The following is a 17,626-nucleotide window of genomic DNA, read 5'->3' as shown; positions in this document are numbered from 1 at the left end:
ATCTAATTATAGGTTTTTTCAGAAAATTGAAAAAACCGAAAAATCGCTAGAGTAAAGTGCCATTTTCTGACATTAGATTTCGTTCGAAATGCTTAATCCCTATGTAGAAACGTCATTGAAGCAAGAATATCGTATTTTGAAGTATATCTATAATGATAGGTTCTTTCAGAAAATTGAAAAAACCGTAAAATCACGAGAGTAAAGTTCCATTTTGTGACATTAGATTTCGTTCTAAATGCTTAATCCCTATATAAAAACGTTATTTAAGCAAGATTATGGTATTTTGAAGAAAATCTAATGATAGGTTTTTTCAGAAAATTGAGAAAACCGAAAAACCGCTAGAGTAAAGTGCCATTTTCTGACATTAGATTTCGTTCTAAATGCTTCATCCCTATGTAGAAACGTTATTTAAGCAAGAATATCGTATTTTGAAGTATATCTATAATGATAGGTTTTTTCAGAAAATTGAAAAAACCGTAAAATCACAAGAGTAAAGTGCCATTTTCTGACATTAGATTCCGTTCTAAATGCTTAATTCCTATGTAAAAGTGTTATTTAAGCAAGAATATCGTAGTTTGAGGTAAATCTAATTATAGGTTTTTTCAGAAAATTGAAAAAACCGAAAAACCGCTAGAGTAAAGTGCCATTTTCTGACATTAGATTTCGTTCTAAATACTTCATCCCTATGTAAAAACGTTATTGAAGTAAGAATATCGTATTTTGAAGTATATCTAATAATAGGTTCTTTCAGAAAATTGAAAAAACCGTAAAATCACGAGAGTAAAGTTCCATTTTCTGACATTACATTTCGTTCTAAATACTTAGTTCTAATGTAAAATCGTTAGCTAAGCCAGATTCTCGTATTTAAGAAAATCTAATGACAGGTTTTTTCAGAAAATTCAAAAAACCGTAAAATCATAAGAGGAAAGTGCCATTTTCTGACATTAGATTTCGTTCTAAATGCTTAATCCCTATGTAAATGTGTTATTTATGCAAGAATATCGTAGTTTGAGGTAAATCTAATTATAGGTTTTTTCAGAAAATTGAAAAGACCGAAAAATCGCTAGCGTAAAGTGCCATCTTCTGACATTAGATTTCGTTCTAAATGCTTCATCCCTATGTAAAAACGTTATTGAAGTAAGAATATCGTATTTTGAAGTATATCTAATAATAGGTTCTTTCAGAAAATTGAAAAAACCGTAAAATCACGAGAGTAAAGTTCCATTTTCTGACATTACATTTCGTTCTAAATACTTAGTTCTAATGTAAAATCGTTAGCTAAGCCAGATTCTCGTATTTAAGAAAATCTAATGACAGGTTTTTTCAGAAAATTCAAAAAACCGTGAAATCATAAGAGGAAAGTGCCATTTTCTGACATTAGATTTCGTTCTAAATGCTTAATCCCTATGTAAAAGTGTTATTTAAGCAAGAATATCGTAGTTTGAGGTAAATCTAATTATAGGTTTTTTCAGAAAATTGAAAAAACCGAAAAATCGCTACAGTAAAGTGCCATTTTCTGACATTAGATTTCGTTCTAAATGCTCAATCCCTATATAAAAACGTTATTTAAGCAAGATTATGGTATTTTGAAGAAAATCTAATGATAGGTTTTTTCAGAAAATTGAGAAAACCGAAAAATCACGAGAGTAAAGTGCCATTTTCTGACATTAGATTTCGTTCTAAATGCTTCATCCCTATATAAAAACGTTATTTAAGCAAGATTATGGTATTTTGAAGAAAATCTAATGATAGGTTTTTTCAGAAAATTGAGAAAACCGAAAAATCACAAGAGTAAAGTGCCATTTTCTGACATTAGATTTCGTTCTAAATGCTTCATCCCTTTGTAAAAACGTTATGTAAGCAAGAATATCGTATCTTGAAGTATATCTATAACGATAGGTTTTTTCAGAAAATTGAAAAAACCGTAAAATCACAAGAGAAAAGTGCCATTTTCTGACATTAGATTTCGTTCTAAATGCTTCATCCCTATGTAAAAACGTTATTTAAGCAAGAATATCGTATTTTGAAGTATATCTATAATGATAGGTTTTTTCAGAAAATTGAAAAAACCGAAAAGTCACAGGAGTAAAGTGACATTTTCTGACATTACATTTCGTTCTAAATACTTAATTCTAATGTAAAATCGTTAGTTAAGCAAGATTCTCGTATTTAAAAAATCTGATGATAGGTTTTTTCAGAAAATTGAAAAAACCGAAAAATCACAGGAGTAAAGTGCCATTTTCTGACATTAGATTTCGTTCTAAATGCTTCATCCCTATGTAAAAACGTTATTTATGCAATAATATCGTATTTTGAAGAAAATCTAATGATAGGTTTGTACAGAAATTTGAAAAAACCGAAAAATCAATACAGTAAACCGCCATTTTCTGACTTTAGATTTCGTTCTAAATACTTAGTTCTAATGTAAAATCGTTAGCTAAGCTAGATTCTCGTATTTAAGAAAATCTAATGACAGGTTTTTTCAGAAAATTGAAAAAACCGTAAAATCATAAGAGGAAAGTGCCATTTTCTGACATTAGATTTCGTTCTAAATGCTTCATCCCTATGTAGAAACGTTATTTAAGCAAGAATATCGTATTTTGAAGTATATCTATAATGATAGGTTTTTTCAGAAAATTGAAAAAACCGTAAAATCACGAGAGTAAAGTGCCATTTTCTGACTTTAGATTTCGTTCTAAATACCGAATTCTAATGTAAAATCGGTAGTTAAGCAAGATTCTCGTATTTAAAAAAATCTAATGAGAGGTGTTTTCAGAAAATTGAAGAAGCCGAAAAATCACAAGAGTAAAGTGCCATTTTCTGACATCACATTTCGTTCTAAATGCTTAATCCCTATGTAAAAACGTTATTTAAGCAAGAATATCGTATTTTGAAGAAAATCTAATGATAGGTTTTTACAGAAAGTTGAAAAAACCGAAAAATCACGAGAGTAAAGCGCCATTTTCTGACTTTAGATTTCGTTCTAAATACTTAATTCTAATGTAAAATCGTTAGTTAAGCAAGATTCTCGTATTTAAAAAAATCTAATGAGAGGTGTTTTCAGAAAATTGAAGAAGCCGAAAAATCACAAGAGTAAAGTGCCATTTTCTGACATTACATTTCGTTCTAAATGCTCAATCCCTATATAAAAACGTTATTTAAGCAAGATTATGGTATTTTGCAGAAAATCTAATGATAGGTTTTTCAGAAAATTGAGAAAACCGAAAAATGACAAGAATAAAGTGCCATTTTCTGACATTAGATTTCGTTCTAAATGCTTCATCCCTATGTAAAAACGTTATGTAAGCAAGAATATCGTATCTTGAAGTATATCTATAATGATAGGTTTTTTCAGAAAATTGAAAAAACCGTAAAATCACAAGAGTAAAGTGCCATTTTCTGACATTAGATTTCGTTCTAAATGCTTCATCCCTATGTAAAAACGTTATTTAAGCAATAATATCGTATTTTGAAGAAAATCTAATGATAGGTTTTTACAGAAATTTGAAAAAACCGAAAAATCACTACAGTAAACCGCCATTTTCTGACTTTAGATTTCGTTCTAAATACTTAGTTCTAATGTAAAGTCGTTAGCTAAGCTAGATTCTCGTATTTAAGAAAATCTAATAACAGGTTTTTTCAGAAAATTGAAAAGACCGTAAATTCATAAGAGGAAAGTGCCATTTTCTGACATTAGATTTCGTTCTAACTTCTTAATCCCCATGAAAAAGCGTTATTTAAGCAAGAATATCGTAGTTTGAGGTAAATCTAATTATAGGTTTTTTCAGAAAATTGAAAAAACCGAAAAATCGCTAGAGTAAAGTGCCATTTTCTGACATTAGATTTCGTTCGAAATGCTTAATCCCTATGTAGAAACGTCATTGAAGCAAGAATATCGTGTTTTGAAGTATATCTATAATGATAGGTTCTTTCAGAAAATTGAAAAAACCGTAAAATCACGAGAGTAAAGTTCCATTTTGTGACATTAGATTTCGTTCTAAATGCTTAATCCCTATATAAAAACGTTATTTAAGCAAGATTATGGTATTTTGAAGAAAATCTAATGATAGGTTTTTTCAGAAAATTGAGAAAACCGAAAAACCGCTAGAGTAAAGTGCCATTTTCTGACATTAGATTTCGTTCTAAATGCTTCATCCCTATGTAGAAACGTTATTTAAGCAAGAATATCGTATTTTGAAGTATATCTATAATGATAGGTTTTTTCAGAAAATTGAAAAAACCGTAAAATCACAAGAGTAAAGTGCCATTTTCTGACATTAGATTCCGTTCTAAATGCTTAATTCCTATGTAAAAGTGTTATTTAAGCAAGAATATCGTAGTTTGAGGTAAATCTAATTATAGGTTTTTTCAGAAAATTGAAAAAACCGAAAAACCGCTAGAGTAAAGTGCCATTTTCTGACATTAGATTTCGTTCTAAATGCTTCATCCCTATGTAAAAACGTTATGTAAGCAAGAATATCGTATCTTGAAGTATATCTATAATGATAGGTTTTTTCAGAAAATTGAAAAAACCGAAAAATCACAAGAGTAAAGTGCCATTTTCTGACATCACATTTCGTTCTAAATGCTTAATCCCTATGTAAAAACGTTATTTAAGCAAGAATATCGTATTTTGAAGAAAATCTAATGATAGGTTTTTACAGAAAGTTGAAAAAACCGAAAAATCACGAGAGTAAAGCGCCATTTTCTGACTTTAGATTTCGTTCTAAATACTTAATTCTAATGTAAAATCGTTAGTTAAGCAAGATTCTCGTATTTAAAAAAATCTAATGAGAGGTGTTTTCAGAAAATTGAAGAAGCCGAAAAATCACAAGAGTAAAGTGCCATTTTCTGACATTACATTTCGTTCTAAATGCTCAATCCCTATATAAAAACGTTATTTAAGCAAGATTATGGTATTTTGCAGAAAATCTAATGATAGGTTTTTCAGAAAATTGAGAAAACCGAAAAATCACAAGAATAAAGTGCCATTTTCTGACATTAGATTTCGTTCTAAATGCTTCATCCCTATGTAAAAACGTTATGTAAGCAAGAATATCGTATCTTGAAGTATATCTATAATGATAGGTTTTTTCAGAAAATTGAAAAAACCGTAAAATCACAAGAGTAAAGTGCCATTTTCTGACATTAGATTTCGTTCTAAATGCTTCATCCCTATGTAAAAACGTTATTTAAGCAATAATATCGTATTTTGAAGAAAATCTAATGATAGGTTTTTACAGAAATTTGAAAAAACCGAAAAATCACTACAGTAAACCGCCATTTTCTGAATTTAGATTTCGTTCTAAATACTTAGTTCTAATGTAAAGTCGTTAGCTAAGCTAGATTCTCGTATTTAAGAAAATCTAATAACAGGTTTTTTCAGAAAATTGAAAAGACCGTAAATTCATAAGAGGAAAGTGCCATTTTCTGACATTAGATTTCGTTCTAACTTCTTAATCCCTATGAAAAAGCGTTATTTAAGCAAGAATATCGTAGTTTGAGGTAAATCTAATTATAGGTTTTTTCAGAAAATTGAAAAAACCGAAAAATCGCTAGAGTAAAGTGCCATTTTCTGACATTAGATTTCGTTCGAAATGCTTAATCCCTATGTAGAAACGTCATTGAAGCAAGAATATCGTATTTTGAAGTATATCTATAATGATAGGTTCTTTCAGAAAATTGAAAAAACCGTAAAATCACGAGAGTAAAGTTCCATTTTGTGACATTAGATTTCGTTCTAAATGCTTAATCCCTATATAAAAACGTTATTTAAGCAAGATTATGGTATTTTGAAGAAAATCTAATGATAGGTTTTTTCAGAAAATTGAGAAAACCGAAAAACCGCTAGAGTAAAGTGCCATTTTCTGACATTAGATTTCGTTCTAAATGCTTCATCCCTATGTAGAAACGTTATTTAAGCAAGAATATCGTATTTTGAAGTATATCTATAATGATAGGTTTTTTCAGAAAATTGAAAAAACCGTAAAATCACCAGAGTAAAGTGACATTTTCTGACATTAGATTCCGTTCTAAATGCTTAATTCCTATGTAAAAGTGTTATTTAAGCAAGAATATCGTAGTTTGAGGTAAATCTAATTATAGGTTTTTTCAGAAAATTGAAAAAACCGAAAAACCGCTACAGTAAAGTGCCATTTTCTGACATTAGATTTCGTTCTAAATGCTTCATCCCTATGTAAAAACGTTATTGAAGTAAGAATATCGTATTTTGAAGTATATCTAATAATAGGTTCTTTCAGAAAATTGAAAAAACCGTAAAATCACGAGAGTAAAGTTCCATTTTCTGACATTACATTTCGTTCTAAATACTTAGTTCTAATGTAAAATCGTTAGCTAAGCCAGATTCTCGTATTTAAGAAAATCTAATGACAGGTTTTTTCAGAAAATTCAAAAAACCGTAAAATCATAAGAGGAAAGTGCCATTTTCTGACATTAGATTTCGTTCTAAATGCTTCATCCCTATGTAAAAACGTTATTGAAGTAAGAATATCGTATTTTGAAGTATATCTAATAATAGGTTCTTTCAGAAAATTGAAAAAACCGTAAAATCACGAGAGTAAAGTTCCATTTTCTGACATTACATTTCGTTCTAAATGCTTAGTTCTAATGTAAAATCGTTAGCTAAGCCAGATTCTCGTATTTAAGAAAATCTAATGACAGGTTTTTTCAGAAAATTCAAAAAACCGTAAAATCATAAGAGGAAAGTGCCATTTTCTGACATTAGATTTCGTTCTAAATGCTTAATCCCTATGTAAATGTGTTATTTATGCAAGAATATCGTAGTTTGAGGTAAATCTAATTATAGGTTTTTTCAGAAAATTGAAAAGACCGAAAAATCGCTAGCGTAAAGTGCCATCTTCTGACATTAGATTTCGTTCTAAATGCTTCATCCCTATGTAAAAACGTTATTGAAGTAAGAATATCGTATTGTGAAGTATATCTAATAATAGGTTCTTTCAGAAAATTGAAAAAACCGTAAAATCACGAGAGTAAAGTTCCATTTTCTGACATTACATTTCGTTCTAAATACTTAGTTCTAATGTAAAATCGTTAGCTAAGCCAGATTCTCGTATTTAAGAAAATCTAATGACAGGTTTTTTCAGAAAATTCAAAAAACCGTAAAATCATAAGAGGAAAGTGCCATTTTCTGACATTAGATTTCGTTCTAAATGCTTAATCCCTATGTAAAAGTGTTATTTATGCAAGAATATCGTAGTTTGAGGTAAATCTAATTATAGGTTTTTTCAGAAAATTGAAAAGACCGAAAAATCGCTAGCGTAAAGTGCCATTTTCTGACATTAGATTTCGTTCTAAATGCTTCATCCCTATGTAAAAACGTTATTGAAGTAAGAATATCGTATTTTGAAGTATATCTAATAATAGGTTCTTTCAGAAAATTGAAAAAACCGTAAAATCACGAGAGTAAAGTTCCATTTTCTGACATTACATTTCGTTCTAAATACTTAGTTCTAATGTAAAATCGTTAGCTAAGCCAGATTCTCGTATTTAAGAAAATCTAATGACAGGTTTTTTCAGAAAATTCAAAAAACCGTGAAATCATAAGAGGAAAGTGCCATTTTCTGACATTAGATTTCGTTCTAAATGCTTAATCCCTATGTAAAAGTGTTATTTAAGCAAGAATATCGTAGTTTGAGGTAAATCTAATTATAGGTTTTTTCAGAAAATTGAAAAAACCGAAAAATCGCCAGAGTAAAGTGCCATTTTCTGACATTAGATTCCGTTCGAAATGCTTAATCCCTATGTAGAAACGTCATTGAAGCAAGAATATCGTATTTTGAAGTATATCTATAATGATAGGTTCTTTCAGAAAATTGAAAAAACCGTAAAATCACGAGAGTAAAGTTCCATTTTGTGACATTAGATTTCGTTCTAAATGCTTAATCCCTATATAAAAACGTTATTTAAGCAAGATTATGGTATTTTGAAGAAAATCTAATGATAGGTTTTTTCAGAAAATTGAGAAAACCGAAAAACCGCTAGAGTAAAGTGCCATTTTCTGACATTAGATTTCGTTCTAAATGCTTCATCCCTATGTAGAAACGTTATTTAAGCAAGAATATCGTATTTTGAAGTATATCTATAATGATAGGTTTTTTCAGAAAATTGAAAAAACCGTAAAATCACAAGAGTAAAGTGCCATTTTCTGACATTAGATTCCGTTCTAAATGCTTAATTCCTATGTAAAAGTGTTATTTAAGCAAGAATATCGTAGTTTGAGGTAAATCTAATTATAGGTTTTTTCAGAAAATTGAAAAAACCGAAAAACCGCTAGAGTAAAGTGCCATTTTCTGACATTAGATTTCGTTCTAAATGCTTCATCCCTATGTAAAAACGTTATTGAAGTAAGAATATCGTATTTTGAAGTATATCTAATAATAGGTTCTTTCAGAAAATTGAAAAAACCGTAAAATCACGAGAGTAAAGTTCCATTTTCTGACATTACATTTCGTTCTAAATACTTAGTTCTAATGTAAAATCGTTAGCTAAGCCAGATTCTCGTATTTAAGAAAATCTAATGACAGGTTTTTTCAGAAAATTCAAAAAACCGTAAAATCATAAGAGGAAAGTGCCATTTTCTGACATTAGATTTCGTTCTAAATGCTTCATCCCTATGTAAAAACGTTATTGAAGTAAGAATATCGTATTTTGAAGTATATCTAATAATAGGTTCTTTCAGAAAATAGAAAAAACCGTAAAATCACGAGAGTGAAGTTCCATTTTCTGACATTACATTTCGTTCTAAATGCTTAGTTCTAATGTAAAATCGTTAGCTAAGCCAGATTCTCGTATTTAAGAAAATCTAATGACAGGTTTTTTCAGAAAATTCAAAAAACCGTAAAATCATAAGAGGAAAGTGCCATTTTCTGACATTAGATTTCGTTCTAAATGCTTAATCCCTATGTAAATGTGTTATTTATGCAAGAATATCGTAGTTTGAGGTAAATCTAATTATAGGTTTTTTCAGAAAATTGAAAAGACCGAAAAATCGCTAGCGTAAAGTGCCATCTTCTGACATTAGATTTCGTTCTAAATGCTTCATCCCTATGTAAAAACGTTATTGAAGTAAGAATATCGTATTTTGAAGTATATCTAATAATAGGTTCTTTCAGAAAATTGAAAAAACCGTAAAATCACGAGAGTAAAGTTCCATTTTCTGACATTACATTTCGTTCTAAATACTTAGTTCTAATGTAAAATCGTTAGCTAAGCCAGATTCTCGTATTTAAGAAAATCTAATGACAGGTTTTTTCAGAAAATTCAAAAAACCGTAAAATCATAAGAGGAAAGTGCCATTTTCTGACATTAGATTTCGTTCTAAATGCTTAATCCCTATGTAAAAGTGTTATTTATGCAAGAATATCGTAGTTTGAGGTAAATCTAATTATAGGTTTTTTCAGAAAATTGAAAAGACCGAAAAATCGCTAGCGTAAAGTGCCATTTTCTGACATTAGATTTCGTTCTAAATGCTTCATCCCTATGTAAAAACGTTATTGAAGTAAGAATATCGTATTTTGAAGTATATCTAATAATAGGTTCTTTCAGAAAATTGAAAAAACCGTAAAATCACGAGAGTAAAGTTCCATTTTCTGACATTACATTTCGTTCTAAATACTGAGTTCTAATGTAAAATCGTTAGCTAAGCCAGATTCTCGTATTTAAGAAAATCTAATGACAGGTTTTTTCAGAAAATTCAAAAAACCGTGAAATCATAAGAGGAAAGTGCCATTTTCTGACATTAGATTTCGTTCTAAATGCTTAATCCCTATGTAAAAGTGTTATTTAAGCAAGAATATCGTAGTTTGAGGTAAATCTAATTATAGGTTTTTTCAGAAAATTGAAAAAACCGAAAAATCGCTACAGTAAAGTGCCATTTTCTGACATTAGATTTCGTTCTAAATGCTCAATCCCTATATAAAAACGTTATTTAAGCAAGATTATGGTATTTTGAAGAAAATCTAATGATAGGTTTTTTCAGAAAATTGAGAAAACCGAAAAATCACGAGAGTAAAGTGCCATTTTCTGACATTAGATTTCGTTCTAAATGCTTCATCCCTATATAAAAACGTTATTTAAGCAAGATTATGGTATTTTGAAGAAAATCTAATGATAGGTTTTTTCAGAAAAGTGAGAAAACCGAAAAATCACAAGAGTAAAGTGCCATTTTCTGACATTAGATTTCGTTCTAAATGCTTCATCCCTTTGTAAAAACGTTATGTAAGCAAGAATATCGTATCTTGAAGTATATCTATAATGATAGGTTTTTTCAGAAAATTGAAAAAACCGAGAAATCACAAGAGAAAAGTGCCATTTTCTGACATTAGATTTCGTTCTAAATGCTTCATCCCTATGTAAAAACGTTATTTAAGCAAGAATATCGTATTTTGAAGTATATCTATAATGATAGGTTTTTTCAGAAAATTGAAAAAACCGAAAAGTCACAAGAGTAAAGTGACATTTTCTGACATTACATTTCGTTCTAAATACTTAATTCTAATGTAAAATCGTTAGTTAAGCAAGATTCTCGTATTTAAAAAATCTGATGATAGGTTTTTTCAGAAAATTGAAAAAACCGAAAAATCACAGGAGTAAAGTGCCATTTTCTGACATTAGATTTCGTTCTAAATGCTTCATCCCTATGTAAAAACGTTATTTATGCAATAATATCGTATTTTGAAGAAAATCTAATGATAGGTTTGTACAGAAATTTGAAAAAACCGAAAAATCAATACAGTAAACCGCCATTTTCTGACTTTAGATTTCGTTCTAAATACTTAGTTCTAATGTAAAATCGTTAGCTAAGCTAGATTCTCGTATTTAAGAAAATCTAATGACAGGTTTTTTCAGAAAATTGAAAAAACCGTAAAATCATAAGAGGAAAGTGCCATTTTCTGACATTAGATTTCGTTCTAAATGCTTCATCCCTATGTAGAAACGTTATTTAAGCAAGAATATCGTATTTTGAAGTATATCTATAATGATAGGTTTTTTCAGAAAATTGTAAAAACCGTAAAATCACGAGAGTAAAGTTCCATTTTGTGACATTAGATTTCGTTCTAAATGCTTAATCCCTATATAAAAACGTTATTTAAGCAAGATTATGGTATTTTGAAGAAAATCTAATGATAGGTTTTTTCAGAAAATTGAGAAAACCGAAAAACCGCTAGAGTAAAGTGCCATTTTCTGACATTAGATTTCGTTCTAAATGCTTCATCCCTATGTAAAAACGTTATTGAAGCAAGAATATCGTATTTTGAAGTATATCTAATAATAGGTTCTTTCAGAAAATTGAAAAAACCGTAAAATCACCAGAGTAAAGTTCCATTTTCTGACATTACATTTCGTTCTAAATACTTAGTTCTAATGTAAAATCGTTAGCTAAGCCAGATTCTCGTATTTAAGAAAATCTAATGACAGGTTTTTTCAGAAAATTCAAAAAAACGTAAAATCATAAGAGGAAAGTGCCATTTTCTGACATTACATTTCGTTCTAAATACTTAGTTCTAATGTAAAATCGTTAGCTAAGCCAGATTCTCGTATTTAAGAAAATCTAATGACAGGTTTTTTCAGAAAATTGAAAAAACCGTAAAATCATAAGAGGAAAGTGCCATTTTCCGACATTAGATTTCGTTCTAAATGCTTAATCCCTATGTAAAAGTGTTATCTAAGCAAGAATATCGTAGTTTGAGGTAAATCTAATTATAGGTTTTTTCAGAAAATTGAAAAAACCGTAAAATCACAAGAGTAAAGTGCCATTTTCTGACATTAGATTTCGTTCTAAATGGTTCATCCCTATGTAAAAACGTTATTTAAGCAATAATATCGTATTTTGAAGAAAATCTAATGATAGGTTTTTACAGAAATTTGAAAAAACCGAAAAATCACTACAGTAAACCGCCATTTTCTGACTTTAGATTTCGTTCTAAATACATAGTTCTAATGTAAAATCGTTAGCTAAGCTAGATTCTCGTATTTAAGAAAATCTAATGACAGGTTTTTTCAGAAAATTGAAAAAACCGTAAAATCATAAGAGGAAAGTGCCATTTTCTGACATTAGATTTCGTTCTAAATGCTTAATCCCTATGTAAAAGTGTTATTTAAGCAAGAATATCGTAGTTTGAGGTAAATCTAATTATAGGTTTTTTCAGAAAATTGAAAAAACCGAAAAATCGCTACAGTAAAGTGCCATTTTCTGACATTAGATTTCGTTCTAAATGCTCAATCCCTATATAAAAACGTTATTTAAGCAAGATTATGGTATTTTGAAGAAAATCTAATGATAGGTTTTTTCAGAAAATTGAGAAAACCGAAAAATCACGAGAGTAAAGTGCCATTTTCTGACATTAGATTTCGTACTAAATGCTTCATCCCTATATAAAAACGTTATCTAAGCAAGATTATGGTATTTTGAAGAAAATCTAATGATAGGTTTTTTCAGAAAATTGAGAAAACCGAAAAATCACAAGAGTAAAGTGCCATTTTCTGACATTAGATTTCGTTCTAAATGCTTCAACCCTTTGTAAAAACGTTATGTAAGCAAGAATATCGTATCTTGAAGTATATCTATAATGATAGGTTTTTTCAGAAAATTGAAAAAACCGTAAAATCACAAGAGTAAAGTGCCATTTTCTGACATTAGATTTCGTTCTAAATGGTTCATCCCTATGTAAAAACGTTATTTAAGCAATAATATCGTATTTTGAAGAAAATCTAATGATAGGTTTTTACAGAAATTTGAAAAAACCGAAAAATCACTACAGTAAACCGCCATTTTCTGACTTTAGATTTCGTTCTAAATACATAGTTCTAATGTAAAATCGTTAGCTAAGCTAGATTCTCGTATTTAAGAAAATCTAATGACAGGTTTTTTCAGAAAATTGAAAAAACCGTAAAATCATAAGAGGAAAGTGCCATTTTCTGACTTTAGATTTCGTTCTAAATGCTTCGTCCCTATGTAGAAACGTTATTTAAGCAAGAATATCGTATTTTGAAGTATATCTATAATGATAGGTTTTTTCAGAAAATTGAAAAAACCGTAAAATCACAAGAGTAAAGTGCCATTTTCTGACATTAGATTTCGTTCTAAATGCTTAATTCCTATGTAAAAGTGTAATTTAAGCAAGAATATCGTAGTTTGAGGTAAATCTAATTATAGGTATTTTCAGAAAATTGAAAAAACCGAAAAACCGCTAGAGTAAAGTGCCATTTTCTGACATTAGATTTCGTTCTAAATGCTTCATCCCTATGTAAAAACGTTATTGAAGCAAGAATATCGTATTTTGAAGTATATCTAATAATAGGTTCTTTCAGAAAATTGAAAAAACCGTAAAATTACGAGAGTAAAGTTCCATTTTCTGACATTACATTTCGTTCTAAATACTTAGTTCTAATGTAAAATCGTTAGCTAAGCCAGATTCTCGTATTTAAGAAAATCTAATGACAGGTTTTTTCAGAAAATTCAAAAAACCGTAAAATCATAAGCGGAAAGTGCCATTTTCTGACATTAGATTTCGTTCTAAATGCTTAATCCCTATGTAAAAGTGTTATTTATGCAAGAATATCGTAGTTTGAGGTAAATCTAATTATAGGTTTTTTCAGAAAATTGAAAAGACCGAAAAATCGCTAGCGTAAAGTGCCATTTTCTGACATTAGATTTCGTTCTAAATGCTTCATCCCTATGTAAAAACGTTATTTAAGCAAGAATATCGTATTTTGAAGTATATCTATAATGATACGTTTTTTCAGAAAATTGAAAAAACCGAAAAATCACAAGAGTAAAGTGCCATTTTCTGACATTACATTTCGTTCTAAATGCTTCATCCCTATGTAAAAACGTTATGTAAGCAAGAATATCGTATCTTGAAGTATATCTATAATGATAGGTTTTTTCAGAAAATTGAAAAAACCGTAAAATCACAAGAGTAAAGTGCCATTTTCTGACATTAGATTTCGTTCTAAATGCTTAATCTCTATGTAAAAACGTTATTTAAGCAACAATATTGTACCTGGAAGGAAGTCTAAGAATAGGTTTTTACAGACATTTGAAAAAACCGAAAAATAACAAGAGTAAAGTGCCATTTTCTGACATTAGATTTCGTTCTAAATGGTTAATCCCTATGTAAAAACGTTATTGAAGCACGAATATCGTATTTTGAAGTATATCAATAATGATAGGTCCTTTCAGAAAATTGAAAAAACCGAAAAATCACAAGAGTAAAGTGCCATTTTCTGACATTAGATTTCGTTCTAAATGCTTCATCCCTATGTAAAAACGTTATTTAAGCAAGAATATCGTATTTTGAAGTATATCTATAATGATAGTTTTTTTCAGAAAATTGAAAAAACCGAAAAATCACAAGAGTAAAGTGCCATTTTCTGACATTAGATTTCGTTCTAAATGCTTAATCCCTATGTAAAAACGTTATTTAAGCAAGAATATCGTATTTTGAAGAAAATCTAATGATAGGTTTTTACAGAAAGTTGAAAAAACCGAAAAATCACTAGAGTAAAGCGCCATTTTCTGACTTTAGATATCGTTCTAAATACTTAATTCTAATGTAAAATCGTTAGTTAAGCAAGATTCTCGTATATAAAAAATCTAATGAGAGGTGTTTTCAGAAAATTGAAGAAGCCGAAAAATCACAAGAGTAAAGTGCCATTTTCTGACATTACATTTCGTTCTAAATACTTAGTTCTAATGTAAAATCGTTAGCTAAGCCAGATTCTCGTATTTAAGAAAATCTAATGACAGGTTTTTTCAGAAAATTGAAAAAACCGTAAAATCATAAGAGGAAAGTGCCATTTTCCGACATTAGATTTCGTTCTAAATGCTTAATCCCTATGTAAAAGTGTTATCTAAGCAAGAATATCGTAGTTTGAGGTAAATCTAATTATAGGTTTTTTCAGAAAATTGAAAAAACCGTAAAATCGCTAGAGTAAAGTGCCATTTTCTGACATTAGATTTCGTTCTAAATGCTTCATCCCTATGTAAAAACGTTATTTAAGCAAGAATATCGTATTTTGAAGTATATATAATGATAGGTTTTTTCAGAAAATTGAAAAAACCGTAAAATCATAAGAGGAAAGTGCCATTTTCTGACATTAGATTTCGTTCTAAATGCTTAATCCCTATGTAAAAGTGTTATTTAAGCAAGAATATCGTAGTTTGAGGTAAATCTAATTATAGGTTTTTTCAGAAAATTGGAAAAACCGAAAAATCGCTACAGTAAAGTGCCATTTTCTGACATTAGATTTCGTTCTAAATGCTCAATCCCTATATAAAAACGTTATTTAAGCAAGATTATGGTATTTTGAAGAAAATCTAATGATAGGTTTTTTCAGAAAATTGAGAAAACCGAAAAATCACGAGAGTAAAGTGCCATTTTCTGAAATTAGATTTCGTTCTAAATGCTTCATCCCTATATAAAAACGTTATTTAAGCAAGATTATGGTATTTTGAAGAAAATCTAATGATAGGTTTTTTCAGAAAATTGAGAAAACCGAAAAATCACAAGAGTAAAGTGCCATTTTCTGACATTAGATTTCGTTCTAAATGCTTCATCCCTTTGTAAAAACGTTATGTAAGCAAGAATATCGTATCTTGAAGTATATCTATAATGATAGGTTTTTTCAGAAAATTGAAAAAACCGTAAAATCACAAGAGTAAAGTGCCATTTTCTGACATTACATTTCGTTCTAAATGCTTCATCCCTATGTAGAAACGTTATTTAAGCAAGAATATCGTATTTTGAAGTATATCTATAATGATAGGTTTTTTCAGAAAATTGAAAAAACCGTAAAATCACAAGAGTAAAGTGCCATTTTCTGACATTAGATTTCGTTCTAAATGCATAATTCCTATGTAAAAGTGTTATTTAAGCAAGAATATCGTAGTTTGAGGTAAATCTAATTATAGGTTTTTTCAGAAAATTGAAAAAACCGTAAAATCGCTAGAGTAAAGTGCCATTTTCTGACATTAGATTTCGTTCTAAATGCTTCATCCCTATGTAAAAACGTTATTTAAGCAAGAATATCGTATTTTGAAGTATATATAATGATAGGTTTTTTCAGAAAATTGAAAAAACCGTAAAATCATAAGAGGAAAGTGCCATTTTCTGACATTACATTTCGTTCTAAATACTTAGTTCTAATGTAAAATCGTTAGCTAAGCCAGATTCTCGTATTCAAGAAAATCTAATGACAGGTTTTTTCAGAAAATTCAAAAAACCGTAAAATCATAAGCGGAAAGTGCCATTTTCTGACATTAGATTTCGTTCCAAATGCTTAATCCCTATGTAAAAGAGTTATTTATGCAAGAATATCGTAGTTTGAGGTAAATCTAATTATAGGTTTTTTCAGAAAATTGAAAAGACCGAAAAATCGCTAGCGTAAAGTGCCATTTTCTGACATTAGATTTCGTTCTAAATGCTTCATCCCTATGTAAAAACGTTATTTAAACAAGAATATCGTATTATGAAGTATATCTATAATGATACGTTTTTTCAGAAAATTGAAAAAACCGAAAAATCACAAGAGTAAAGTGCCATTTTCTGACATTACATTTCGTTCTAAATGCTTCAACCCTATGTAAAAACGTTATGTAAGCAAGAATATCGTATCTTGAAGTATATCTATAATGATAGGTTTTTTCAGAAAATTGAAAAAACCGTAAAATCACAAGAGTAAAGTGCCATTTTCTGACATTAGATTTCGTTCTAAATGCTTAATCTCTATGTAAAAACGTTATTTAAGCAACAATATTGTACCTGGAAGGAAGTCTAAGAATAGGTTTTTTACAGACATTTGAAAAAACCGAAAAATCACAAGAGTAAAGTGCCATTTTCTGACATTAGATTTCGTTCTAAATGGTTAATCCCTATGTAAAAACGTTATTGAAGCAAGAATATCGTATCTTGAAGTATATCTATAATGATAGGTTTTTTCAGAAAATTGAAAAAACCGAAAAATCACAAGAGTAAAGTGCCATTTTCTGACATTAGATTTCGTTCTAAATGCTTAATCCCTATGTAAAAACGTTATTTAAGCAAGAATATCGTATTTTGAAGAAAATCTAATGATAGGTTTTTACAGAAAGTTGAAAAAACCGAAAAATCACTAGAGTAAAGCGCCATTTTCTGACTTTAGATTTCGTTCTAAATACTTAATTCTAATGAAAAATCGTTAGTTAAGCAAGATTCTCGTATATAAAAAATCTAATGAGAGGTGTTTTCAGAAAATTGAAGAAGCCGAAAAGTCACAAGAGTAAAGTGCCATTTTCTGACATTACATTTCGTTCTAAATACTTAGTTCTAATGTAAAATCGTTAGCTAAGCCAGATTCTCGTATTTAAGAAAATCTAATGACAGGTTTTTTCAGAAAATTGAAAAAACCGTAAAATCATAAGAGGAAAGTGCCATTTTCCGACATTAGATTTCGTTCTAAATGCTTAATCCCTATGTAAAAGTGTTATCTAAGCAAGAATATCGTAGTTTGAGGTAAATCTAATTATAGGTTTTTTCAGAAAATTGAAAAAACCGTAAAATCGCTAGAGTAAAGTGCCATTTTCTGACATTAGATTTCGTTCTAA

The sequence above is a fragment of the Megalopta genalis genome, chromosome 9 (assembly GCF_051020955.1).
Source record: "Megalopta genalis isolate 19385.01 chromosome 9, iyMegGena1_principal, whole genome shotgun sequence".
Lineage (NCBI taxonomy): Eukaryota > Metazoa > Arthropoda > Insecta > Hymenoptera > Halictidae > Megalopta > Megalopta genalis.
Note: the sequence above shows the minus strand (reverse complement) of the source record.